The sequence below is a fragment of the Antechinus flavipes genome, chromosome 5 (assembly GCF_016432865.1).
Source record: "Antechinus flavipes isolate AdamAnt ecotype Samford, QLD, Australia chromosome 5, AdamAnt_v2, whole genome shotgun sequence".
Taxonomy (NCBI): domain Eukaryota; kingdom Metazoa; phylum Chordata; class Mammalia; order Dasyuromorphia; family Dasyuridae; genus Antechinus; species Antechinus flavipes.
The window spans coordinates 291,590,220-291,617,122 of NC_067402.1; the positions used below are offsets into that span (position 1 = coordinate 291,590,220).

Here is a 26,903-nt window from a genome sequence, read left to right on the forward strand (position 1 = left end):
CAAAAAATAATTGGAAATTAAATCTCATAATAAAGAATGATTGGGTGAAACAGCAAATCATAGACTTCACCCAAGAAAATGACAATAATGAGATGTCATACCAAAATGTGTGGGATAATACAGGGAAATTTCATATCTCTAGAAGCCTACTTGCCTAAAATAGAGAAAGAGAACATCTCTTGCAATTGGGCTTGCAATTAAAAAGGCTAGACAAGGAACAAATTAAAAACCCCCAATTAGACACTAAACTTGAAATTCTAAAAATAAAAGGAGAGATCAATAAAATTAAAAGTAAAAAACCTATTGAATTAATTAATAAAACTAAGAGTTGGTTCTATGAAAAAAAAAAAACAACAAAATAGACAAACCCTGATTTAAAAAAGGAAAGAGGAAAATCAAATTGTTAGTCTTAAAAATGAAAAGGAAGAACTCACCACTAACGATGAGGAAATTAGAGCTATAATTAGGAGTTACTTTGTCCAACTTTATGCCAATAAATTTGACAACTTAAATGAAATGGAAGAATATCTTCAAAAATATAGCTTGCCCAGATTAACAGAGGAAGAAGTAAATAGATTAAACAGTCCCATTTTAGAAAAAGAAATAGAACAAGCTATTAACCAACTCCTAAGAAAAAATCCCCAGGATCAGATGGATTTACATGTGAATTCTACCAGACATTTAAAGAACAATTAACTCCAATGCTATATAAACTATTTGAAAAGATAGGGATTGAAAGAATCCCACCAATTTTTTTTTTTTATGACACAGACATGGTATGATTCCTAAAGCAGGTAGGTTGAAAACAGAGAAAGAAAATTATAGGCCAATTTCCCTAATAAATATTGATGCTAAAATCTTAAATAAAATATTAGCAAAAACATTACAGAAAATCATTCCCAGTTAATAAGAGAAACATCGGATAGTTTACCTCTCAGACTTGTGGAGGAGGAAGAAATTTGTGACCAAAGATGAACTAGAGATCATTATTGATTAAAAAATAGAAAATTTTGATTATATCAAATTAAAAAGCCTTTGTACAAACAAAACTAATGCAAACAAGATTAGAAGGGAAGCAACAAACTGGGAAAACATTTTCTCAGTTAAAGGTTCTGATAAAGGCCTCATTTCCAAAATATATAGAGAATTGACTCTAATTTATAAGAAATCAAGCCATTCTCCAATTGATAAATGGTTAAAGGATATGAACAGACAAATTTCAGATGATGAAATTGAAGCTATTTCCACTCATATGAAAGAGTGTTCCAAATCACTATTGATCAGAGAAATGCAAATTAAGACAACTCTGAGATACCACTACACACTGTCAGATTGGCTAAGATGACAGGAAAAAAATAATGATGAATGTTGGAGGGGATGCGGGAAAACTGGGACACTGATGCATTGTTGGTGGAGTTGTGAATGAATCCAACCATTCTGGAGAGCAATCTGGAATTATGCCCCAAAAGTTATCAAATTGTGCATACCCTTTGATCCAGCAGTGTTACTACTGGGCTTATGCCCCAAAGAGATACTAAAGAAGAGAAAGGGACCTGTATGTGCCAAAATATTGTGGCAGCCCTTTTTGTAGTGACTAGAAACTGGAAAATGAATGGATGCCCATCAATTGGAGAATGGTTGAGTAAATTGTGGTATATGAATGTTATGGAATATTATTGTTCTGTAAGAAATAACCGGCAGGATAAATACAGAGAGGACTGGAGAGACTTACATGAACTGATGCTAAATGAAATAAGCAGAAACAGAAGATCATTATATACTTCAACAACGATATTGTATGAGGATGTATTCTGATGGAAGTGGATTTCTTTGACAAAGAGAAGAACTAACTCAATTTCAATTGATCAATGATGGACAGAAGCAGCTATACCCAAAGAAAGAACACTGGGAAATGAATGTAAACTGTTTGCATTTTTGTTTTTCTTCCCCAGATTATTTTTACCTTCTGAATCCAATTCTTCCTGTGCAACAAGAGAACTGTTCGGTTCTGCACACATATATTCTATCTAGGATATACTGTGACATATTTAACATGTATAGGACTGCTTGCCATCTGGGGGAGGGGGTGGAGGGAGAGAGGGGAAAAGTCGGAATAGAAGTGAGTGCAAGGGATAATGTTGTAAAAAATTACCCAGTTATGGGTTCTGTCAATAAAAAGTTATAATTATTTTTTTAAAAAATCACTTTTCTCCTGAAGGCTGAGAAAAATGGGGCCAGCTCATAGAGATATTAGCAATTATTCTGGGAGAGACACCTGGGGTAAGGGGGGGCCCAGAGGAGATGGTGCTGACTGGGGAAAGATCATGTTTAAATTTTAATAGTCCAGTGAATGGGAGGAAGGTCAACCAACCAATTAAGTCTTGTTCCAGGACCTCTTTGGACCATTAGCAGCCATGAATTTTTAAAGTCACCCTCTACATCAGAGGCACCAACAGGGTCCTTTGATCTGAAGGCATTGTCAGCTGTCAGACCTGGAGCTTGTAACCTGCTCAGCCACGGTCTCCCTCAGTTGGGTTCCTAACCACATGATAAGACTTCATTTCTCTCTCTAAACCTTTGCCATTTAAAAAGCACTTCCCCATCACCAGCCCCGAGAAGTAGGTATGACAAATATTATTACAGAATATTTCACAGAAAGGGGAAACTGAGGCTGAAGGGAAAGAAGTATGTTGCCTGTGACCAACCAGTTGGATGGTATCATGAAAAAGCTAGCCATGAAATCAAGGCTCAAATTATGCCTTAAATACTTCCTCAGTTTCCTCATCTATAAAAAGGGGCTAATCATCTCTTCTCTCCTGTCCTAGCTGGCTTGTTGTGAAGAAAGCACTTGGCAAGTCCAAGGAAAAGGAATTATTGTTATGAGGTTGAGGGCTGAGGGCTGAGCATGTCACTCAACTCCTTGGCTCATGATTGCCCTGGTAAATTACTCTCAAGAAAATCTTCCAGGCTTAACATCAGGCTGGACTCGCTCTCGCCTCTAGGATGAAAACCAGACCCCTCAGACCAGCACATAAAGCCCTTCACAATCTATCTCCCGCCTGCCTTGTTTATATCTATGTGAGTTTGCCAGATTTGCCTCCCCAGCTCCATCTCCTTCCCCCTCTTCCCCTGCTTATTCCTCCCATGAGAGGTCTTTCCCCATGGACCCCCTCAATGGTGAGTGCTGTGCCCCTGCTCTTCCCTCAGTGGAAGATGAGCATACTAGTGGGCTTTTGAGTTCAGTGACATCTCTGGTTCCTTGCACAGGGCCTGGCACAGAGGGGGCACTCCTTCAGTACCAGCTTCCTTGGCTTGAATCATCAGCTTGCAGGCTTCCATCATTGGACACAATCATTCTGAAAGTTATCATCCTGGAGCCAGACTCAGAGCACTGCCAACTCCTGTGGGGAGACTCCGAGGGGCTTCCCGGGTGAGACTCGTGTCTTTCGCATGGGACACTATCTTCTGCTGCCATTGAATGACTGTTCCTTGAAGGAAGCCCTTTTTGTCTCTGTATCCCTAATACTTTCCACAGTTCTGAGGTCCCACAGTGAGCTGGCTCAGGGAGAGAGTTACTGATGTGGCTGGACTTCTGCCGATCCACAAGTACTGAGGAGGTGCCTACTATGTGCCAGGCACTGTGCGAGCAGTTGCGAACACTAATCCAAAAGAACAGAGAGTGAGGTAGTCCCTGGTGGAGATGACCTAGGGTTTAGTATTACAACAGTGGGAACACTGGAAAAACAGGGGAGCAAAGACTATAAGCACCTTATGAAAATGCCATTTGGGAGGGAAGTTAGCCACAGAATGATTGATTACTAGAGAGTGCAATGGGTTGCTGGACTTAAAGACCTGGTTCTAGTCCCAGCTACATGACTAATGTGTTGGAAGGAGCCTCAGCAGATCATGTTTCCGGGTCCTAAACCTGTACAGACAAGAGATGACTTCTGAGATCCTTTCTAAAGCTGGTATTCAATATTCTCATATTCTTTGTCTCCAAAGTGCCCTTAAACACAAAGTGCCCTGCTTTTATGTTCTCTGCTGCTTTTATGTGTTATGTTTATGTTCTAAGGCCTCTTCCAGCTCTAACCTTTCCTGTTCTAAGGCTCTTTCCAGCTCTGGCTTTCCATGTTTTAAGGTCCTTCCAAGCTGATAGTCTCTGTTCTTTGTTTTAAGACTTCACTCCCAGATTAACCCACTCTTCTGACTTCTCTGTTTACCTACCAGTTTGAATTCTCCTTTATATTTTGTCTTTTTCTATTAAAATGCAAGTTTAAAAATAGTCTATCTATCAATCATAAATCTATTATCTACTTTTCTGTCTCTTTGTTTCTGCCTACCATCTAACTAGCCAGTTCTTTATCTCTCTATCCATCCATCCAACCAGCCATCTGTTTGTCTATCTATCTATGTCTATTTATCTATCATCTAACCATCTTTATCTCTCTATTTATCTATCTAGCCATCCATCCATCCATTTATCTTTATCTATCTACCATCCATCTATCTTTTCATCCATCCACTATCTATCAATCTATCTATCTATCTACCTATATCTATATCTATATCTATCTAGGATTCTCTGAACCTGTGTCATAGGGATTTCATCATTACAGATGTCTATCTATTAGTTGGTCCATCATTCTATTTTTCTCTCCCTCCCTCTTGCTTTGCCATTCTGACATTGAAAGCTTGACATTGCTGGCTCTTGCCTCCCTTATTCTTGGGCAGCTGATGGTTCTTTCTGCCTTCCCCAGCAGGATAAGTGTGTTTCATCTCCAGTGACGGCTGCTCTGTTTTCATGGGGACCTCATCACTCTGTCTGACAGAAGGATCTATTTTGGGGCCCAAGCCTGCTGAAATCCCACCCAAATGATCTGTTCCATCAAATTTTCATTACTTCAAGACAGTCTCATTAACAAATTGACCGATTGAAAGGAAAGTGGCCTTCCAGGCTTATTTCAGTCCAGCCCAAGTAGGTTATATCTTTTTCTCTCTCTGTCTTTGTCTGTCTCTGTCTCTGTCTGTCTCTGTTTCTGTCTGTCCCAGTCTGTCTCTGTCTCTCTCACCCCCCTTCTTTTTTATCTCTCCCTCCCCTTCTATCTATTTGCCACTTGTCACAGATTATAGAATATTTCCAGGGCAGAAATGATCTCAAAGGGGCCCTGATCCAGCCTCTATCTCCATAAGTTTGCGTTTGTACTTAGATATTTGAGGAGTTGTGTTTAATAGAATGGGCTTCCTTTATGATGCCATCTAGAAACCAGAATCTGAACAGGACTTCCTCAGCTTTCCCAGTGGTCCATGGCACACAAAAGAAGAAGAGCCTCTGGTCTAGGTTGTCAAGCATTTCCTTGCACAGAATATCTGGTTGTCCAGTCTCTGGACGGAGAGGCAATGCAGGATAGTGGGAAGTGCAATAGCTCCTAGGCCAGAGGTCTTGGGCTCCAAAACTGCTTCTTTCAAATCCTTAGCCCCTCCAGGCTTTTGTTTTCTCATTTCTAAAAGAAAAGGGAGGCTGAGGGGATGGCCTCTGCAGCCTCTTTCAGGTTCTTGTAGACTTAGGATGCTCTGAACTTGCATCATGGGGATTTCATCATCTCTCCATTCCATCGTGGCTGCCACCCTGCTGGGCCTAATCATGCTGCTGGTGAATTGGTGAGAAAAGAGCTAGTGAGAGTCAGCTGCTGCTGTTCCTGCTGGACAGATGGAGAAGCTCCAGTTCCATCGCCTCTGGACTTCCCTGACTGGAACACACCCTGCTTTCTGATTTTCAGAATCCCTTCTTTCTCTCCAACTCTGTTCAAGGCACCTTTCTGCCTAAAGCCCACTGCCTCTCCCCAAATAAGCTTAGCTTTACTTTATATAGACTTGTAGATTTAGAATTGGAGATCCATCCAGCACAGTCAGCAAGCATTTATTGAGCACCTACTAGATGTCAGGCTCTGTACTAAAATGGATACAAATATAAATGAAAAAGGAAGAAGGCCCCCGTCCGTAGGAGCTAAAACACTAATAGGGAAAAACAGCACATCAGAGGGAGTTAAAAGGGAGGATGGAGATGAGGTCTTGAGAAGCAGAAGCACAGCAGTGAGGTGCTAAGGGTCTTAGCGTTAAGGCCTTTCCCCCTAATGAAGGGGCTGGGAAGGCAGAATGGAGTTACAGTCAAGGGGAGAAGGCACAGGACTATTTTTAACCTTTCTTGTGTTATGGACCCTTTGAGATGTTTGAGGATGTTTATGGACTGCCTTCTCAGAAACATTTTTTAAAATGCACAGAATAAAATATACAGGATTACAAAAGAAACATTATACTGAAATAAAAATGTCATTTTTTTTCTCATCCAAGTTCACAGATTCCTGATCCTCATCCATGGACTGTTTGAATTTGGTCAAGTCCAATGCCCTGCATTTTACAGAAGAAAAAACTAAGGCCCCAAGATGACCAACTGACACTTATTCACCTCTGTGGCCCTCTGAGGCCTCTTTTTGTTATCTGTGATTCTGTTATTCTGCAAAGTGTTTAGTAAGGGTTGTTTCACACCTTTTGAAAAAAGGGCTTGAGGAAGGGTAGGGAAAAGGGTATCCTGGGAAAGATGTGGAAACTGAGACTCCAGCATTCCCTAAAGACCTTCCTGGAGTTTAAAGCATCCCTGCCACTCTCCCATTCTCCCCACTCTCCCTGAAGTCAGCCCAGCCATTCTTCAAAGCCCACTCAGATGCCCCTTTTCCAGGAAGCCCCTCCTGATCTCTACATCTGGCCCCTTAAAATTCCAGAAAAGCCACTTGAGGAGCCCCAATCTCTGACCTTAATTAGGGAAAGAAAATAATAATAATAACTCCCTTTCTTATAGTGCTGAGGGCTGCAAAGTGCTTTTTATGTACCATCAGATACAAATTAAAATTCAATAAGAGACATTAAGAGAAAGTCCTCCTTCGTCCCCCCAGTAGTCCTTCTGTGCTCAGATTTCCCTAATCCACTTGGTTTGAATCTGCCCTTTGCTTGAGTTGCTCCTTAACTTACATCTAATTATTACTTCTTAATTGGCTTCTTAATCTGTGTATATTTATGCACATCTCCTTAGTGCTTAATAAATGCTGATTAAATCTCTCTGTTTCTAACATCCTCACTCCATTCTTAACCCCAGGAGACTAGACTAGAAATCTTTCAAGGGTGGAGATCGCCATCTTTCATCTTTTCAATCCTTTCACATCATATATGATCTTTGTACTACTTAGTGCTAAAATAGTACTAAATTGTGTACTATTGACTATCTATGTGATCTTGTACAAGTCACCTTCCCTTTCTCTGCCTCAGTTTCCCCATCTGTAAAATGGGGACAAGAGGACCTTTTACTTTCTGGGATTGTTGTGAGGATCAAAAGAGCCAATTTTTATAAATTGTTTTGCAACCTTCAATGGTATCATTGTCGTTACTGTTATTTTGACTGTAGGTGCTTTGTAAATGTTAGTTCCATGAACGGATGACTCTCCCAAGCTTGTGCAGCAGCCGGGTGGATTGGAAACCTTGGGATCCCCAGCCCAGAACTCCCGCCTTCTCCCACTCGAGCTGCACGAGGCCTTCTTGACCCATTTTATTAATGTAAAAGGGAAGAAGGAAGGATGTGAGAGCTGAGCTCTGCAGGGACCCCTGGGAGTCATCTAAGATTGCAAAGGCCGCTTTTGTTTTCTTCTACTTTGGAGTCTGGAAATTAAATCCAAGATCAAAACAAGAACCAACATAGAAGAAAATTGCTTGGCAGCCTTCTCTTTAACACTTGAATCCTGACCTGTAGCAGCTTCATCCCACACGCTCTAATCCTCTCCTCTCCCATCCCTCCTCCCTGCCTTCTCACTGGGGGCTTCTGAGTCACATCCTCATGGCTTCTGGTCATTGTGTGCCCTCAGAGTCTGATGCAGGACCCAGGCCCAGAAGACTCTTAATCAATGATCAGTTAATTCATGTGGTTATTGATAACCGGCATTTGGTTTATTTGGTTCTGCTTCAGCTGAGGGCTTTATCTTTGGGCCATTCTTAGAATGCTCAGCTTGAAACCTCCATATATTGTAAGTGCTTCATGAATGTGGACCAATGGATGGACTAACTGGCTTCAGAAGATGGTTCTCCCCTGGGAACAGAGGGCTTGTGAGGGCTCAGCTTTGGCTGTGTGACCACGGGCACATCGCCTCCCTTAGAAAGTCTTAGTTTCTTCATTTGTATGGTAAAGAGAACCATTCACATTCTCACAGCATTGTGAGCCTAGATAAAAACATTTATGTATCTGAAGGAACCATAGATATTTTCTAAGATCTCAAGCTGCAAGGGATTGTGGGATTTAGAGAATATTACATCTTGAGCTCCAAGGGACTTCAGAGACCACCTGCTCCAAATGCCCTCATTGACAAAGGGGGAAATTGAGGCCTAAGAAGATAAACTCACTTGCTCATGGTCATACAGGTGTAATAATTTAGTTCCTTCTAGCTCTGACATCCACAATACTCCGTAAAAGGCTGGAAGAGTTTTGATTTATTATTGACTTATTACAGACAAATTATTTTTCGGAAATAATAGTTTCCATGGGGTTTTAGGTGGAGGGTCCAGTCTCTTTCTCAGACTTGGTCCATACATCCCCAAGGCTTTTATCCTCACCAGTTCTGGTCCTTGGTGGATGCTATCTGGGCAAGGGGAAGGCTGTGAGAGGAAAGCAGAGAAAGCCTGCATGCTGGGCAAGGGTCATGTTCTATTTATCTCTAAGAAGTGGAGACAAAAATATTCTGCAGCTTTGTGTAACCTGATCCAATGAAATTCAATCCATTATGTATTTCTTAAGCACCTACTATGTGCCAGTCCCTATCTCAATCAGGGGTTGTAAAGATGAAAAACAACACAGTGCCTGCCCTAAAAAGCTTTTTAAAAAGCTTGTAAAAAGTTTTATCGATGTGCTCTGTTTTATATCATTTCTGGAACTCCTTTCCCATCCTCGTCTATCTCATTAAATGAAATAATATTTGTAAAGTTCTTAGCACGGTGCCTGGCATGCAATAGGTGCTTAATAAATGTTTATTTCCCCTCCCTTTTGGTATCAGGAGCCTCCTTGTCACATATACACACATCCCCACAGAAAATAGTGAAATAAAGTACCCAGTGACCCCATTCTGACACAGTATGGGACATTATACATCCAGTGTTCCATCTCTTCAGAGTCAAGATTGCTCATAATTAAACAGGGTTCAGTTAGACCTCATTGGTTCATGGCTCTATAGCTAGAAGGGACCTCAGAGGTAATCTAATTCAAGTTCCTCACTTTACAGTTAAAGAAACTGAGATTCGGGGAATTTAGGCATTAGAGGTAGGATTTGAATCCAGAGCCAGCGCCTGCCTCCCAACCATCACTGAGAGAACTGGGAACCTCATAGAGGGCATTGACAAGGACATAGCTTTCCCTAAATTTATGACACACCATCCCCACCAAGTCTGTTTGTGGTGGCCATGCCCAAGCCCTCAGGCAACTCACAGCACAGACTAGTCCACATAAATACAGAGCCAGTCCAAACAGCCCGGCCAAGCCCAAGGAAGGGACAGCCCTTGAGCTTGAGCCCCTCCCCCCCCCACTCTCCATCTGTGTCCTGCCCGCGTGCCTCGGGTGGGCGATGCTGGGAGCCCTCCTCAGGACCACTGCCTGCGGCTGCCGCCTCCCTGCCTTCTTGGCTGCGCTCCCATCTGAGACGAGGCAGCATCCATTAACCTCTGCAGCCCAAGAGAACATTTGGATCAGGGAAAAGGGAACAATGTGGATGCCTACCGAGATGGGGGAGCCGCAAATAGCATCCCCTTCACGAGATCCCGTCTGTTCCCCTGGCGAGCACGAGACGCCGCTCTGCCTGCAGTGCACAGCTTGCCTCATCTCTCGCTTGGTTCCTGGTTTGAACATTTGCCAGCAGAGGGGTTATTTCCCAAGGGATTAATCAGAAGGTGGGAGAATGGTCTCGTCAGAGAGAAAAGGAGGCTTGGTGTCTCACCTCTCTGATCCCTTTTCTCCCTTCTCCCTCCCTGTGGTTTCTGGGAACATCCCATGGGCAAATGATTGATTCACACATCGAGACCATGTCCTGGCGTGCAGGGCGCTGGCTTTGGAATCAAGAGACCCGAATTCAAGTCCAGCTTTAGACATTTGCTTGCTGATGGTCCTGGGCAAGCATCTCAACTGGTTCACCTGTGAAATGGGAATAATAATAATAACATCCTGCTTTCAGGACTGTTGTGAAGATTAAATGAGATAATGATTGGAAAGCACATCGCAAAACATAAAATGCTATAAAAGTACTAGCTTTTATTATTAAAAAGACCACACTGTGACACAGAAATGAAATTGAAAATCTGAGACACTAAACCTGAACCACATGCATGAAGTTGAAGTGGAGGGTTTTTTTTTTTTTCATGCTCTCTGAGGGATCCTAGTCCCGAGAGCATCTCGGTGAAGGAAACAGAGGCTAGATTCATTCTCTGGCCTGGGATTGTGGCAGTCGGTGTCTTTGGGATTCTTGGAAGGGACTAGACTCAGTTTCAAGGTCTGAGCTCCAAGAAACCTCACACAACTAGAAGGGGTCTCCAAGCCTTCACTCCAATCTCCTCCCAAATAAGAATCTTTTTACAGTATCCAGGACAATGGCTGTATCCTCTTGACATCTCCGGGGATGAGGGACTCAACACACACTCAAGTCAACAAGAATTTGTTAAGTGCTTACTATGTCCCAGGCTCTGTGCTAAGTGCTGGGGATACAAAGCAAGTGTCCCCATCCTATAAAAAGTTCTCATTGTTGGGGAACCAAACTCTGCTGCCTGATAACTTCTCCCCATTACTCCTTCTGACATCTTCTGGGGACAAGCAGAATGCATTTAGTACCTCTAGCCTCATACTTGTGGTAGGTAGGGTCTAGTTCTTAGGAGAGAGACCTCCTTGAAGAGAAACTTCTTCTCCCAATGCAGATAGCCTCTTCTCTGCAACATAGTCTTGGAAAGTTTCCAGGGGACATTGAGAAATTAAGTAGGTAATTTCCCAGAGCACTCAGTCAGGATCAGTCAATTCATTGATTAGTAAATCAACAAACAATTAATTGGTCCCAGGCACTGGGCTATGTACAGAAGATACACTGAAAAAGAAAAAAAATGATTTTTGTCCTCAAAGAGGCTACCTTGTAAGGGGATTGATACAGACCAACAGTGACAAACTCAAATAGAAACTGATTCCCATTGAATTAGAAAACCACAAATTACCAGTATCTTTGCTGTAAAGCATTTTTATTTATTTGGTGGTTCTTATAGCTTGCTTTCAGACCGTGGGGGTGTTGCTTGTCCCTATATTTTACACTTCTGACAACTGTCTTATTTTAATGTTATAATTATATATATAATTATACTATGTATACTATACTATACAATACTATACTATATATACTAATATTAATATACTATTATATTAATATATATTATATATTACATATTATACTATATATAGTAATAATATACTATATTATAGATGTAATAAGACAATAATATTATTGCTTTATTATCATAAGTTCTTAGAGAATAAGGAGTATCTTTTGCCTCTTTTAGTATCCCCAGTGCTTAACCCAGTGCCTGGCACATAGAATATACATAATAAATATGTAATGAATGTACAAATGAAAATGGCTTTCCTGGAGTCTGCCAAAATTTAAGGTCTCTGACTCTAAATCTATCTTTTCTACAGCTCTTTGCTGGCTAAACTATCCCTTGCTCCTTCAACAGTTCAGAGGCTCAATCTCCAGTCCTCACATCCTAATCAATAGTTATCCTTGTTTTCATATGCTCTGGTTTGTCAATATCCTTCATAAATGTCAATATCTTTCCTCCAACATGGCGCCCAAAATTAGACAGAGGCTATCGGGCAGAGCTTGCTCTGTGTATGCTCTAGACCTTAGAACCTCAGACCCGGAGTCTCTTTATGTGAATGATCCAGAAGGAGGAATCTGGAAGGACCTCCCGAGACCACCTGATGCAGCCCTCTGCCCTCGGGCAGCCAAGGCCTGGAAGGGGAAGGGAAGTGACACAGCTCCCAAGAATTGCGTGCAGCCCCCATTAGAGTCGGATGAAGATCTATTAATAAACAAGAACAGCACTTTCTGCGGAACTAGCTGCAGATGCCAATATGCGTAGAGAGAGCTCATTGCTACCCACGTCTGTCCAAACGGTTGCATTTTACTGCGTGGCATTAATAAAGCGAGCATTTTTAGACTGCAGCATATTGTAAATGGTTCCAAATCCCATGTTTGTCCTCGGGAGAATCGGTGGTTTGCCCTTCAGTCTGTCCTGGAAGCTTTTGAAAACTGCAGCCTCGAGTTCTAAGGAGAGGGAGATAAGAAGAATGGATCATAATAAAACCAGATTGCTTTTAGGGGACATTTGAAGATGTCCAAAGAAGGCAGTTTATAAAGGGAGGGCAAAAGGAAACCAGCCTCGCCCCCCAAAAAAAATCTTATGTGTCTTTCAAGGCTGTATTGCCCCCTCTTCTAGGAAGCTTTTCCTAATTGCACCCACCGTGCTCTCCCTTCTCCCATCTTTCTTGGTTTGACCTGCACTGGCTGTAGCAGAGCATTTCTGAGCTTGCCTCTTTTTCCCTTCTAGCCCATAAAAGCCTTGGGGGTAGGAGAGACCGTACCCTAGCTCATCTCTGCACCCTGTTGCTGAGCACAGGACCTAATACATGGTATCCTGGGATCTGGGATCCCAGATTTAGAGCTGGGGGAGGAGGGAAGGACCTTGGATCCCCCTCACTTAACAGAGGCTCAGATTGGGGAAGGAACTTAAGATCACACTGGGACAGAACTGAGATTCAAACTTTTCTCCTCTGGCTTCAGACCCAACCTGGGGCTGAGGAAAAATAGGAGCCAGATAGGTCCTCCTCAGAGTGCGTGTGTGGATGACCCCATGGTCAGGTCAGCTTCCCAGCCACCTTCAGGGAAAGGACCCTCTCTCTTCTTCTGTCCCCTTGCCTCTTAATGGAGTCCCTGCCTTGGAAAATCTCAGGAAAAATAGAATCTCCCCACTCTCAACCATTTCTTCCCCTTAATGAGAGCTGAAGAATTCCCTTGGTACTTATTCTGAGAAGGGGTCCTTAGACTTTACCAGACTGACTGCCCAAAGGGTCCAGGACACAAGAAAGGCTAAGAACCCCTGGCCCAAATGATCCGGCTCTGTTTCCAGGACTCTTTGATCCCACGGCTCAGTCCTAAATTCAAGATCTACCAATAATTGGCTGTGTGGGTTCTCTGAGCCTAATTTTCCTCCTCTGTAAAAACTTAGGGGTCTGACTGGGTGATCCTAAGGTCTCTTCCAGCTCTGTGTTCTTATGATCTTCCGAAGTTCAAGAAGGGATTAATCTTCCAGCCTTCAGTTTCCTTTATAGCCCCTAGTTTTCCTCTTGTATCTCATGATCCAGAAGAAAACATTCGAGAGAACAAGGAGCCGAGTGACCTTTTAAAACATACCCTGCTGACTTCAGAAAAGCCTCGAAAGACTTACATGAATTGATGCTGACTGAAGTGAGCAGAACTGGGTGAATATTGTATATAATAATAATAACATTGTATGATGATCAACTATGATAGACTTAGTTCTCAGCAATGTAGTGATCCAAGACAATTCCAATGGACTCGGGATGGAAAATGCCATCTGTCTCCAAAGAGAGAACTATGGAGATTGAATGTGGATAGAAGCATAATATTTTCAATTTTTTTGTTTGCTTTTTCTTTATCATGATTTTTTCCCTTTTGTACAACATGACAAATATGGAAATATGTTTAAAAGAATTGTACATATTTAACCTTTATCAGATTTCTCACTGTCTTGGAAAAGGAAGAGGTAAGGGAGAGAGGGAGAAAAATTTGGAATAAAAATGAATGTTGAAAACTGTACATGTATTTGGAAAAATAAAATGCTATCGAGAAAAAAGGGAATAAGAAAATCAACTAAAAAAATAAAAGATGCCCTGTTTGGAATCCATTTCAGTCAGAAAATGAAAGAACCCTTGCCTCTTACCCTCCCAGGGACCTGGTCTAGGAGATTGCTTTTTTCTTTCTTTCTGTGGCTCAGGTTTCATTAAATAACTCCCACCAGCAAGCTTCTAGGAGTGTCTCCACAAAATCCACAGCTTAGATTTTCATTTGGATGAATAAGCTTTTCAGGTAAATTGCAAATACTCCTTGGAGAGTTACTAATAATAACTAATAATATTAATAAGCTAATGTATCATTCATATATTAGTGTGAATTACTTTAAACAAAAAACCAGGTCTTCCACTAATGGAAAAGGTCCTCTCTGAGGGATTTGGCACTTAGCATTTTCATTTGAGTGGACAGACTGAGCTTGAGGTTGAAGTGGAAGAGAGGAAAAGGCTTTTTTGTCTTATGGTCTGAGCTAGAAGTAAGTTGAAAGCTCAAATCAATTCTTCTCCACCAAACCCCATTTTACAGATAGCAGGAAGGAAAGGGACAGCCATTAGGGATATTTGCAATGCAGAGAGTTTCCATTAAATAGGCACTTATTAATCACCTACTGTATATAACATCTTGCAAGTTGAAAGTTATGGATCAGGCCTTGCACATAGAAGGTGATTAATAAATGCCTGCTTGATGGAAACTCTCTACATTGGGAATATTCAAAGTGGTTTGTCCTTATTCTACTCTAAATGTGCATCTGCTATAAATGATCACTTCTTCTTATTATAACTTCTCCTTGCATATAGTAGGTGCTTAATAAATATTGAACAGAATCTTTCTCTTCTGAGAATGTTCCTAGAACTTAGTCCCTCTCTTATGAATTTTAACAGAGTTTAACACCAAAAGCTAACATTTATTAGGCATCTACTGTGTGCAAAGAACTTCATAATTATTATCTCATTTGATCCTTTTTCTTTCCTGAAACCACATTGATTTAGAACAACACATATTAGCATCATCCGTGCTCTATTGTATTTTAGTTTGTTTTGTTAACTATCTCCCAATTAAATTTTCACCCGGTTCCTGCATCATTCCCAGTGTTTGGGACCTGGGTCCATTCCAATCCAGACTGGTAAGCCCCTAATTGTAAGCCTGGAGGTCCTTGCAGGGCAAAATCTGCTGAGAAAGGCCTTCCAATGTGGGGCTGGGAGCTGGCACAAGTGCCCGGCCCCAGGCCTTCCCCTCCATTATGTTGGCAGGAATGTTTTGCTGAAGCAGTGAAGGGTATAATGCCGCCTCGGGAGGGAATGTTTCAACAACATAAAACGTCCTCTGGTTTCCTTCTCTGGGGTATTAGAAGCATCCATTTATGTATAAATATTTGATATACTATTTATAAATTATTTTTATCTGCCTAGGATCATTTGAAAAGAGAACATGGTGTGTGTGAGAGAAACTTGTGTTCTAACTCTGGCTGGGCCTGGGCCTGGGAAAAGGAAAAGATTTCCTCTTTAATCAAATGGAGGGCCGGCCCAAATGACACCCAATATCCCTTCCAGGCCTGGCAGGGGCTTCTGTGGAGAAGCAGCAGCTTGAAGTCAGGAGAACTGGCTTAAATCCTGTGCCTCTCCATCAGGCTGGAGCCTTCTTGGGGATTTTTCCCCCCATAACCCAATGCCTGGGACACAGAAGGCACTTAATAAATGCTCATTGACTCATCAACTGACTTGGCTTTGCTTGCTAGGAGCTGAGAAAATCATGTAACATTTTGGAAACTCACTTTTCTCATGTATTAAATGGGAGAATAAATTGCTTGGGCTGCCTTTGTGCCTTTTTAAAGCCATAAAATGCTATGTAAATGGGAGTTATTGTCATGGTACCAGTTGGTCCGGTGGTCTGTGTTCTGAGACTCTTCCTAGTGCTAGCTAGAGATTCCCCACTCTGCTCTAAGCTCCTGCCCAGCTCTGGCACACGATATTCTATGCCCTAAGTCCCCTTTGCCCATGTTCTAAGGGTCCTCCCAGGCTTAGGGTGAGGGAGGACCGAGTGGGCAGGAAGGACCCCTGGAGGCCCAAGGCTGGAGAGTCCACTGTGACTCAGCTCTGGGAAAGTCCGAAGTCCATCATCCCTTTATCATCATGCCAGCCGGGTTTGATGAGCACCTGGGCTTTGGGGGTCAGGCCTTCCTGTGACAGGCTACCCCCTTTCTGAACCTGCCCCCTCCTCCTGCCCAGTGTCATGAGGGTTTCCATAAAAAAGGGCCCAGAGTTTTATTATTACCCATGGCCTTGACCCTTTGACAATGTCTCCCATAGTCTGACAGCTGAAGGCACAGACTGGGTCTATTTCACAAAACACCAAACATATTCTTAGCCACCACCATTAGGAATAGCCTGAGGCTAATCTGAGCTTTTAGAGCTGATGACTGGGGATTGAAAGCAATTCTGTTATCTGTGTAACACTCTAAGGACAATGTATGGGGGTTCTGATTCATTGGAATGGATTTATTTCCCCTGGAACTTGTGAACAGCCACTGTAATTATCCTTCCTCCCTTCCTTCCTTCCTTCCTTCCTTTTTTTCCTTCCTTTTCTTCCTTCCTTCCTTCCTTCCTTCCTTCCTTCCTTCCTTCCTTCCTTCCTTCCTTCCTTCCTTCTCTTCCTTCCTTTTCTTCCTTCCTTCCTTCCTTCCTTCCTTCCTTCCTTCCTTCCTTCCTTCCTTCCTTCCTTCCTTCCTTCCTTCCTTCCTTCCTTCCTTCCCTCCCTCTTCTTTTCTCCCTTCTTCCTTCTCCCTCCTTCTTCCTTCCTTCCTTCCCTCTTTCCCTTTTTTTCTTCTATCATTCCTTCCTTTTTCTTTTTAAATTTACATGATGTGGCAAGTAAAAAAGAAAAGTAAGGTTGAGGTTTGAAAACCTGTTATCTGAAGCCAGTATGAATTTTCCATTTGGACAGACTCCCCATGTTCTCCCTTGCAGGAGATGGTGGAAAGAATAATGATTTTGGAGTCAAAGAGTCTGCCTTTAAGTCTTACTTTGAGACTTCATTCATGATCTTGGATAAGTCATTTGACTTCATTTTTCTAGGCCTCAGTTTTCCTGTTTGTAAAATAAGGAGATTGGACTCCATGGCCTCAAGGCACCTTCCAGATTTGGGTTCTGTGATTGAGGGAGGGAGGGTAGAGAGGACTTTGTGTGTCTGAAACTGGAAATGTCAGGAAGCAACACAAAAGCTTTCTCAAAGCTAGGACAAAATGAGCCAATTTATTCCTGGTCTTCATGCTTTAATGTCAGTTCACATTTCTCCCTGGAACAGTTCATTTGAAAAACTGGAGAGTGGACAGTCTTTAGGGAAATTTGATTGTACTTTAAAAGTTAGCAAAATGATGTGAGGGCTTGACCCTCAAAAAGCATATTTTGCTTTTAGATTTACATATAAATGGGTGAAAATCATGCATTTCACAGTTGTGAAATGTTTCTTAGCCATGTGGCCGGCGGGAAAGCTTCTGTCCAGTGGATCAGCTCTGGGAATGAGTGGCAAAATGAGTCCCACACAAAGGGTCAAGATGAAGGTTGAGGGAGATGCTGGGAACTGACCTTTCATGCCCCCACTCAGGACACCAGGTGCACTTGGACATCAAGTGGACAACACTTGAAGAAAATGGAAGGACAATGCCCTGGGGGGCTGAGTTGTTGTGTTTTAGCCCATTAGCTAGATTGGAAGCAAAATGTACTTAAAAGTGCTCTCTGAGCTTCAAATTGCTAGATCACTGTCAGATATGATTGGGATTGTTCTAAGAGCTATTTCTGTACTTGTTAAGCTATGGAGAGACTTAAGAAAAATGTTTAATAGACTCAAAGGAGAGACTGCCTACTGCTGCCAGCGAGTGGGGCGCCTGCTAATATTGATGTAAACGGGCAAATCATTAACCAGCTGCGTGGTGTCTTTGCGGTGAGTGATGCTTCTGGCATGGAGGCAAATGCTGGAGCTGATGGGGTGGGGTGGGACCCACTGGAGCACGCACTGCAACTTGGGAGTAGAAGGAAAGACAGAAAAAATGATCTTGGGAAGACGATGGCTGAATCTGACACTGGGAAAATCACTTCTCTTATCTGAACCTCAGTTTTTTCATCCATAGAATGGGGTGGAGGTGGTGTTGGACAAATGGTCTCTGAGAGCTTGTCTAGCTTTGGGGCTTCATCGGTTTTCTTTCTTTGAAGGTTGAATTGATAGGTCACATAATTCCATGGATAATGTGAGGATATATCATGACTGATAATTCTGGACCCAAACTATCCACAGGAATAGGTAGTATGGAAGGAAATTTGGCTTAACAAAATTAACCTAAGAGAAAAAAAACTCCAGCTGACCGTCCAGGTGGACATAACAAGAGATCCTGAATGAAGGGTGACAAGGGAGGTCGTTGACCAAGGTTTAAACGGGTCTCAGAGATGGGTAGCCCATCACTAGTGAGCTGTTTGTAAGTGAAATCAGAGGCTGCTTTTTGAACAATTCCCTCCATTAGAGTGGAAATCCTGTGGAGTTATGGGAAGGGATAGATGAGGAGGGTAAAGGTATTTGAGTCTTTTCTACTTTTTCTCTATAAGCTCAATTGATAATATTTCTTTCTGTACCCCAACCCATGTTGAATATTGAACCAAATTTTTTTTTTGGGGGGCAGTTTTTGACTATCACATTCTACCTCTTGGCAAACTTTTAATACAATTACTCTTGCAGTTTTTAATACCTATCTCTCATACCTTCTGCTAAGTATCAGTTCCTCTTAATTTAGCATCCAAGATTATGGTGAATTTGGCTGTAGCTTAGGCAAATTCTCGGTTGTGATGGCTACTAGCTCATGGCATGTGATAATATATACTTGGTCCCCAGTTCCAGCTTCAGTCTAGAAGAAGGAATTCCGAATCATACTGTTGTGAGCTACTGAAGAACTGGTCTCTGGGAAAAGGAATTCCAAGAAATGCATATTGATAAGGTAACAACTCTGCACCTAAGACCAGTGAAAGAAAAGATGATTATAGCCTTTGAACCCTTTGCCCAAAAAGATCAATGTTGACATGAGGGACTTAGCTTCATGGCAGAATTTACTTCCTCCTCCATGTTCTTGTAATGCTATTGTTTAAATTCTTTCCTTTTTTGGCACTGAGGGCCTGCATGCTCAGTTGTGTAAAAGAGTCTTAAGTACCCAGTCTGCCAAGGGGTGGAATGTGATAGTCCAAAGCCCACTTTTTTCTTTGGGGATGGAATAGGGTAGGGTAAGATACTATTGTTCTTGGTTCTCTTTCCTCTGGATCTTCGCTCTTGTCATATCGAATATCCCTTCATCCTGGTTTTTCTTTTTTTTTTTTTTATATTTCTGAAAGCTGTGGTATGCTTTTACAATCCTGTTCAATTGCCAGTGTCTACCTCCTCTTGACTTCAGAGATTGGAACCAATCAGACTGCACTTGGATGAGAACCTGACCTCCTTCCATAAACTCCAAGCTATCTTAGGGAAGTGACTAAGGACCCAGACGTCTCATTCATTGGTTAATAGGAATGGCTTAAAAACAATCTTGGTGGAACATGGGTGGCCAAGTTTGAAAGCAGCTCCTATCTGTTGGATGCCCCATTTTTGCTCTGCTCCAGCATGAATAGTGCAGTGCCACAGGTTCTGGTGACCACTCCTGGATTGTTTCATGTGAGACTCCAGACCTTTCCTTGTGAATTAAAATGTGCCACAATAAAGACTTATTGCTTTAAGCATTTATGGTCTGTTTGATGCTTTTGTGAAGACTTCTCTCAGTCCTTAAACTATGGAAATGGACTGGGTTGTTAGGGAAGATATCACAGAGATTAATTAATGGTTTCTGGGATTAGGAAAAACTCGCGTGTCAGAGGGGGAAGTCTTGGAAAAAAGAAATGATAATAAAGAAAACGTATTGTTGCTCTGAGATAAAAGCAAGTTGGAATCCAGAGGGAGGAGGAATACACACACACACACACACACACACACACACACACACTATAATAATCTTAAGTTTGAATTTATGTATGGTAAAGAGGAGAAGCTGGTTTATACTGTATTGTAGTTGGGGTCTACAGAGTTTCTATTATAGAATGGAAGGATGGGAAGGGAAGAGGGAATATGGGATAAATTTAGTCTCTGCTTTTATTAACAGACTTTTTGCTTCAGTTGCTGCTGTTTCTATTTCCTGGCTAGTAGAATGGGGCCTCCAATCCCAGATACGGATAGGACAAGTGTACCTGGGAAAACTCTGACTTCTCAATTTAACTCTGTTCTGTCTCTGTCTCAGTGGCTATGATCTCTTGGTCATATTGGGATCCACAGAGCCTGTTACAGGGACATTGCATGTTCCTGGATCCCTCTGTCTGAACATACATCTTCATATAAGTCCCCATCCCCGCCCCAATAGCATTCTCTCCACCCAGTGCACACTAAGCATTTGGAGCAGGTTGTGAAAATGACTTATTCTTTCGTGTCCTCCCGATGCTGACAAAATAAATACTTTTGAATTTCCAAAGAGCCATGTTGAAACATTAAAGCCAATTTTAATAGAGGGAGTAATTGACATCACACTCATTTATTAAAACCAAAAGACATCTTTATAAAAACTACAGTATAGAAAGACAAAAGCAGCGCAATAACGCTCAGTGTAAAACACATTGTGGTTATTATTATTCATATTATTATTCATATTTATTAGTATTTGGTTTTCCCGGACACCGTTTCTTAGAAACACCCCATGACTGAGTCCAACCAGAGTTTATAAGAGAGAGACAGAAGCACTAGATCCCAATCCAACCAGCCCACTCCTGGTCAGCGGAGAGGACAGGGGAAAATATAAACTGCTTTTGGAGAGTGATATTTCCAACTAAGGAAGATGGATAAACCCTTTGTCCTTTAATCTTCTCTCAGTTATTGCAAGTAACCTCACCTTGGACTCCATCAGTTATTTTATTGAGTTGTGAGACATTTCCTTAGCTCAGGGAGAGGGAGGAGGAGGGAAATGAACAGAATGATACCTAGGAGTTAGTGAGGACACAAAAAAATTATTTCTAGCTAATCCTTAATGGGATCAACTCAACTCTAAAGAAATTCGGTTGGCTCTAAAGATCCAATTTCATTTAACTTGAAGAGTTTACTATATAATCTGACTTTTAAAAAATCTCTAAATGGGGAATCTTTTGTCTTGATATTATACAATTTATAAGGACCAAATCCTTAATGACAGTTTTTCTATAACTTGAACCAATTTGGCCAAGAATGGGCCAGGTATATAACAGGAAACAGAATCTCAGAGCTAGAAAAGACATGTTGAAATAGCAAGTTTTGTAACAGAAGAGAACCCCAGATTCTAATCTCAGCCTGTTTACAACCTGTATGACTTAAGTCCCCTTCCTTCTCTGGGCTAGTTTTCTCCTTTGTAAAATGAAAGGGAGGACTTTTTTTCTTGTTCTGGAGTCTAGTGATGACCTCATTCAATGCTTTGTAAAATGTTGAGTTAGTCATAGAGCTCAAGACAGAAAACTTGGCCAATATATACCAGCTGTTTCTGCAGAAGACTCATTTTCCCTCTACTTTTTGTGTGTGGACACCGCAAGATGATGCAGCTGCCACGGGAGCTCCTTACATTGTCATCCCTGCCATTTTCAGAGGGAAAGCTTGCTCAAGTGCAGGCCTGAGTGCTTCTTCTTTGCCAAGAACTCGATGCCCAAAACAAACATCGGGGCCATAGCCAGTGGGATACAACTTAAGGAATAATTTTTTAATAGCCAGGGCACATCTAATTGCACCAAAGAATTCAAACCTTCAAAACATTCCTCATCAGCTGTGCTATGCAGCATTCTTGATGGGCGCCATATTGCCAGTGATGGCTAGGGACTACAGTGGTACCATCTGTGTTCTGTTCTCTGCATCATTCTTTTGTTCCAAATGCTGCTAATTCAGAAGATGCTACCCTTTGAGCCTTAAACAATATTCTTGAAAGTGAATCCAAATTTGTGGAGAGGAGCTGCTGCAAGGCTGCCAACCGATGACTGGGTACACAACCATGCAGGGATTGGCACAGTGTTAAAAGTCTTAAAAGAAATGACTTGTGATGCAAGAGGTTCATTATTGATGGATTCAGAAATGACTGAAGTTTTTGATGTTTAATTTAATTTGATGAAACAAACATTAATTAAATGTCTACCGTGAAAGGAATGGGGGATGTAAAAGATGTAAAGACCAGAATGGGTCGTCTAGAGAAGCTTACATTCTAAGAAGAGAAGTGGTAATACAAGTTCCTAGCATTATGCATCTGTTTTGGCCAAACAGAGGGAAACAGAAAACTTCCTAAATCAGTATGCTGTGATTCTAACAAGAGATTACATCTTGACATATTTGGGGTTTGGTGCCCTGGTTTTAATTTGTGGCTACTGGTTCTGGGTCTTCCCATCAGACACTCTGATCCTAGAGTGATTAGGAATTCTTGACCTTTTCATAGCTCATTTGTGGACTGGCATGGGAATCCCAGACGTTGACTGATGCTTATTTATCCTCATCCTTCATCCTCACTATAGTGTCATTCTTCACCATATCCTCATTCTTCCCAAAATGGGGTATCAATGTTCTCTCTATATCAGGCACTGAAGTGCTTCTTTTGGCAAGACCTGGGATTCCATGGTATGTTTGTTCTCCACATCTTCCTTTTATAGACAAGGCAATGAAGGCTCAGGGAGAGGAAGGGCCACATTGGGGTTGGGGCCAGAGCCAGAATTAGAATGCAGGTCTCCTGACTCCCAAGCCTATGTTCTTCCACTGAATCACATGGTACTCCACACTTTTGGGTGACAGAATGAACCTATTAGAAAACAATGGACTCCAGGCACCATTTGACATCTTCCAGTCATTTGCCTTTGTCCTGTGACTAATCAAAGCTGTGAATCTGGTCTTGATACTGGAAGCTTTTTAAAAATTTGTTTTTTTTTATTTTCTGGAGAATTAAGAAGTCACTTGCGAGGATCTGCCCATCATAGGTCAGATCATGTCCCCCCCACTCCCACTCCCGAATTTCACTCATCATTTTGGTTTATGTAATGCTCCAAGCAGAGTCACTGTCTTAGATCTCTTACAGCTCTGACATTCTCTGAACGCCAGATTGTTGGGAAAGTATTTGATTCATTAATTTTGACCTGCATCGACCCTCTCCTGGTAAATGTGTAAAACAGACATGGCCCAGGGGATCCACAAATAGCCTCCTTTAATATAGAACTAAGCTTTTTATTCAGTTTTCCCCAAGATAAAGTACTCTATTGTCTCAGGAATATCTATCCTCTATCTTTCCCCCTAGGCATTTATAGGTAGGCTTTGGTGTTCTGTAACCAGTGCTCTGTGCTGGAGACATCTCGGGGGACTCCTGCGTAATAGATTGCAAGTAATAAATTTGTACTTTCTGTCCACGCTGTCCCTAGTTTTTCCTCTTGCTGTCCTCAGGTCTGATCAAGTCTGGAATGGAAAATTTGATCATAAGATGGAAGGAATTTGATTGTGTAGGTTCATGTTACAATGGAGGGCAGATGTCTAGTCAATTTAATGTAGAACACAGCTACATTAGGTCATGTCCTCAAGTGTAGTTGATTCAGATAGAGCTGTGGCTAGACAACAACTTGAGTGAAAATGATCAGGGCTTCTCAGTGGACCACAAAAATATTATGAATCAATAAGAGTGACATGGCAGACAAAAAAACTAAGGAAATCATGGGCTCTTTTTTTTTAAGAGATGCTGTTTAAGTCCTGCTGTCCTTTTCCTCAGGCAGGACACATTTGGATAGTATTCCATTCAGAGCACATTAATCTAAGATAGACATTGGTATATGGAAGTGCCTATAGAAGAGCTACCAGTATGGTGAAGGGGCTTGAGTCTATGCCATATGGAGATCAGTTAGAAAAACCAGGGGGGGGGGGCGCAATTTATCCTAGAAAAGAGAAAACTTAAAGGGGAGATGAAATAAGTATCTAAAGGACTGTTGGGGAAAGAAGGATTTGGCTTGTGCTTAGCCCCAGAGGGTAGAATGAGTAGTAACAGCAGAAAGTTCTAGGAAGCAGATTTTGGTTTCAGAGAAGAGAGAACAATTAGAACTTTCCAGTAATGAAATTACCTGAACAGGTAGTGAGCTTCTCATCACTGGGTATATCCATGTAGCAGCTAGGTAACCATCTGTATTAAAGAATAAACTCCTGTTTCATATTAGGGTTTGACTAAGGGATCTTTGAGGTTCAGTGACTCAAAAAGATGGACATAATATATAATCCAAACATCTGTCTGATGTGAAGTTTTTACTGTTCCAAGAGTTTTCTGAGAGGGGCGAGGGAGAGGAGACAAGGGAGATGTTGTCAGTCCTAGTCAACAATTTGCTCACGACCTTATGAGGTTCAAGGAGCCATAATACCCAGAGTCATTAGTAATCAGTCCTTCATTAGTCAGTCAGAAAACTGTGCTGCTCTGAAGTACCCTGTTAATTAACATGTGAGGAGAATACTGGAAATAGCACCACCGGAGGGTGGGAAATCGGTCTGGATTGTCAAGGGCATGAAGTTTTCAATGTACATCTCCTGATTATCTGTGCAAAAAGGCTGGGGTGGAAGGGCAAGGAGGGAAAATGCTTCATCTGCATGTATTTGGGTTCTGTCTCCTCTGTCAGAGGTGAGGAGATGGACATGACCACAGGAAGAGAAAGCTGGATGACCCATAGGACCAGGAAGAAGCAGGAAAGAGTCTTGGGTGGCAAGTCCAATAACTTGGATTCGGGTGCTGACTCCATCACTCATCATCCTCAAGATCCTTCCTTTCTCTCTCTTTCCTCACCTGAAAAAGGATAGAAGACTCACTGTACTCTCTTAGTCCCTTAGGGCTACAACAAAATGCTGCCTGGGAAGTGCTTTTAGTAGCCCAAGACACCATGTCATCTTGGGTCAATGATTCCCTGGTGGGCAGGGCTCCGAGCTGAGAGAATGGATGACTCTCCTTTCCAGCCCAAAGACTCTATTTGGTTTTCTAAATTATCTGCTTCCATTGGTTAATCAGAGACCTCAAGGTGCCGAGGACAGGAATAGCATTCGTTCCTGTGCCCGCTCCAGAGCGTCCTGGCAGTGGGAACTTGGGGTGACGATGGGAATCTACCTGCGAGATACACCTGTGTTTTTAAACTAATGGCCTAAGGTTAATCTGAGTCGCTAGCAAATGCTCACAATCGAAAGACTAGGTTTCCAGATGTGTTGTGACGAGAGCAGCTGAAGACCTGGTCCCCTACCTCGGGGATGGGTGAGGGCTGTACAGGTGAGTGTGGCTAGAGCGGAAGTGACTAGAAAAGCCAGTGGGCACCTACCAACTATTGGCTCATTATAAGAGTCCGAAACACGCACCAAGTACAGTATACATGGCGGATGGGGTTAGGAAAAAAAAGCATAGAACTGCTCATTAATAACACACAATTCCCAGAGGGAAAAGAACCATACAAAATACAGTAAGTCACACGTATCAGGAGTGAATACAAATTCCTTCGTGAACACAAGCTTCGTTGGCGGCGTTACCACTTTTTCTTTTGATGAAGGATTGGGTGACGGGGCAGGAGCTCACGTAGGAGGAGACTAGAGCTTGGGGAGCCATGGAATAGACAACAGGTAAGCCGAGGGGGAGCCCTCATTACCTGGATCTGGCAGTGCCTGGAAGCCTGAGTCCATCCACAATCCCATGTCTCTGCGGCCAGTAACCGGTCTTCTCCCTGGTAACCCTGAGCTACGGGAAGTTCTCAAAATACTTCCTGAATTGCCACAGAATGTGAGAGCAGGAAGGGTCTTACTGAGGGACAAAAGATAGTCTTGTGGTCATCGTGGGCGCAGCCCCAAAATCAAAGTCAGAAAACATAGGGTCTACTTCCTGGGTGGGATGACCCGCCAGGAGTCTGACCCTCGGTCTTCTCCTCTGTAAGTAGGGAATAACAGTCTTGGAACTACCTACCTCATATAGGAAAAAACCACAATAATGCACTTTGTAAAGATTTACGGAAAAGTCCTATTAGATGGAGTCAAAAATCAATCAGCGTGCTCCAAAGTCTCTTCCTGGCTCTGACCTTTGATGCTGATGACAGCACGCGTCTAGAGCCGGGAGTGGGGAGGATCTGGGGAAACAGGCCTGGAGAGATGAAGTGACTTTCCACCAGGAGCTGTCACACAGGTAGTAATTCAGACGTAGCTCTTCAGACTCTAGCGATCTGGTTTTTGTGGGGCAGGGTTCGGACCAGGTTAAATAAGCTGGAAGACATGGATAGCATGTGTGAGAAGCTAGATTCGAATGCAGAGCTTCTTAACCCTGAACTTGGGTCTTAATTCACTAAACCAGGTTCAATTCCAAGATTCCTTCCATATCTCACATTATAGGTTCAAGGCTACTGTGTGACCTGTAGGCTATGTTCATACCACATCTCACATTATAAGTTCAAGGCTACCTGTGGGACCTGCAGGTCGTCATGTAACTTCTCTGAGACTCAGTTTCCCCATTTGTATCTAGAGGGTTGATCAGGAGGGCCAGATCAGCTCAATGAGCTCACTGGGAAGTGAACCTTTCTTTGAGATTTTGATGACCATTTCCCCTAGGGAGAAATTCATTAAGGAGAGGACTGAGAACTGGAACTTGTCCTGTCATTCACATCTACTAAGGAGGAACATCAGGGATTGATGCAATAGAAAGGCCTGGATCACTCCTAAGGTCCATTCTAGCCTGAAATCTATGACCTTCTCTTCTAGCACCTTCCAGTACTAGTTATATTCTCTCATAATTGCTGATGATATCGTTTAGTGGATTTTGAGATCCTGTACTAGAGCTCTCTGAAGATCGATACATTGGGCAGGATCTGTTTGGGGACTGAGTATTTA

General features: G+C 42.3%; 1 protein-coding gene across 2 annotated transcripts in view; it reads right to left on the reverse strand.

Annotated features, from left to right (window-relative positions):
* Positions 1–20,519: 20,519 nt before the first annotated feature.
* Positions 20,520–26,903, reverse strand: part of SHISAL1 (shisa like 1) — a 121,801-nt gene continuing 115,417 nt past the window's right edge. For both annotated transcript variants that reach the window (XM_051962337.1, XM_051962336.1), the window contains exon 6: positions 20,520–26,282. The gene's annotated coding sequence lies outside the window, so the exon portion shown is untranslated. The remainder of the gene's footprint in view (positions 26,283–26,903) is intronic.